Source organism: Zingiber officinale, chromosome 1B, assembly GCF_018446385.1.
Source record: "Zingiber officinale cultivar Zhangliang chromosome 1B, Zo_v1.1, whole genome shotgun sequence".
Classification (NCBI taxonomy): domain Eukaryota; kingdom Viridiplantae; phylum Streptophyta; class Magnoliopsida; order Zingiberales; family Zingiberaceae; genus Zingiber; species Zingiber officinale.
This window is the reverse complement of record NC_055986.1, coordinates 24,206,898-24,208,978: the sequence shown is the minus strand read 5'-3', so window position 1 is coordinate 24,208,978 and position 2,081 is coordinate 24,206,898. Positions and strand designations below refer to the sequence as shown.

The 2,081-nt window shown below is 34.0% G+C and overlaps 1 non-coding gene across 1 annotated transcript; it reads left to right on the top strand.

Annotated features, from left to right (window-relative positions):
• The first annotated feature begins 924 nt into the window (after positions 1–924).
• On the top strand, positions 925–1,030 carry LOC121993815. The gene has a single exon (XR_006115422.1). It is a non-coding gene; the product is annotated as a small nucleolar RNA R71 (small nucleolar RNA).
• Positions 1,031–2,081: the final 1,051 nt, after the last annotated feature.

Genomic DNA, 2,081 nt, shown 5'->3' with positions numbered 1-2,081 from the left:
TCAATATCCTCAATAAGAGAATCAACTATAGGAGGATCAATAACTTCACTTGCAGTTTTAAATTGATATACCACATCATCATCATCTGAAAATTTAATGTCACTGCAACACCCTATAAAATTTGGAGGTAGATCTGAAAACTCATTTACCACTACTTTATCTTCACAATCCTCATCTGAAGAGTCTTCATCTTTATACAAATTCAAAAATCTGCACTCAACCTTACCAGTGTCACAGAATTTTTTAAAGTTATAGTTCTCATTGACCCCCACTAACCTTTGTGGAAAAGGAACCCTTAGTGAAGGTCTTGGGAGAGGTACTTCTAATTTCCCATATTCCCTTTTAGCTTGTGGAGGAGATTAAACTTTCTTATCTAGTGTTGGTATGATCAATCGTTGAGGGAAAGGAACTTGTGGCATTTGGGAACCTCCTGGAATAATGGAACTGAGTTCATGTGGTCTTCTATTGTTCTTCTCCTCAATTCTAAACATGTCCTTCTTCAGAAGTTCTTCATGATTTTTTTCAATTCTCAACCCAACATCATCACACTTTTCACTAGATCTTGTCTGCAAAAGAGGGGGATCTTCTTTAAACCAATTTGAAATAATACTTTCAATCTTTGCCCCTAAATGTTTGAACTCCCCGTTCTGTGACTTGTGATTTTCAAAACTCATAGATGGTTGAGTTACAATTTGTTTGACAGGATCTATAGCATTTATGGCTTGCACTTCTTGAATGTTTGAAGGAGATTTCATCCAATTTATGTTCGACCATTCATGGAGGTTCAATGTCACTTGATCAATTAATGTATATGCTTCATCTACACTTTTATCCATAAAAGAACCTCCAGCTGATGAATCCAATATACTCTTGTCTGAAAAAGAAATTCCCCCGTAGAATATGTGCAGAATCAATCATTTTTCAAAACCATGATGAAGGCACTGTGTTTGAAGACTCTTGAATCTATCCCATGCTTCAAACAATGATTCTCCATATGCCTGAGCAAAATTTGTTATGCGATTCTTCATATACATTGTTCTGCTTGGAGGGAAAAAATGATTTAGAAATTACTTCTCCAATTGTTCCCAACTTGTGATGCTTTGAGGATAGAGAGAATATAACCAAGTCCTTGCTTTATCCTTGATACTGAAAGGAAATGCCATCAATCGAACTGCATCTGCTGACACTCCTTCACATTTCACCATATCACAAATCTCTAAAAATGTTTCAAGATGCATATAAGGACTTTCTGATACTTCTCCTCCAAATTTGTGACCTTGTATCATAAAAATTAACTCTGGGTCTAGTTGGAAACTTTCTGCTTCAATTTGAGGTTGCACAATGAGAGATAAAAATCTTGCAGAAAAGGGTGTAGAAAAATTTCTCATGGGCCTGCTTGATATGTTAGTTCTCATGGATATTCAAGAAAAAAATTATAAAATGAAGAATCAAAGGCAAGAAATAAAATGCAATATGAAAAGCAAGAAAGAAAATGCAGAATTTAAATTGCAAGAAAGAAAGTGCATAATGAAAACAAGAAAGAAAAGATAAAAGGAAAAAGAAAAATATCTAGAATAATTCATATGCTAAAGATTGCAAGATGTGTTTACAAAAGAAAAGAAGAAAGAAACTAGATCAAAAGAGAAAACAGAGAAAAGTAAGATTAGAGTGCTAGAAATCAAGAATGCAAAGTTAGAATTAGAATTAGAATTGCAACAAAAAGAATTGTCAAGAATTAGAAAGATATTCAAATGATGAAAATAGAATTCTAAAGATTAATTTCAATAATGAAAAGAAAAGAAAAGTTATGTTTAGTCTAACTCAATTGATAATCCCTAATGTTATAGCGCAGTTCCCGGAAACGGCGCCAAAAACTTGTTACGTCACCGCAAGTGTACGGTTACGTCGTCAGTAATATAAAGATTATCGTATCCACAGGGACTGTTGATTAAGCACTAGTTAACTTCACACGGCGAATTATCTAGACAATAGAAAAGTGGTTTACAAATGTTAGGATAAGAAATAGAAAAGAAAAGAAAGAGAGTAAATAGGGAGAGAATGAGCGTAGTGAATGGAGGGGA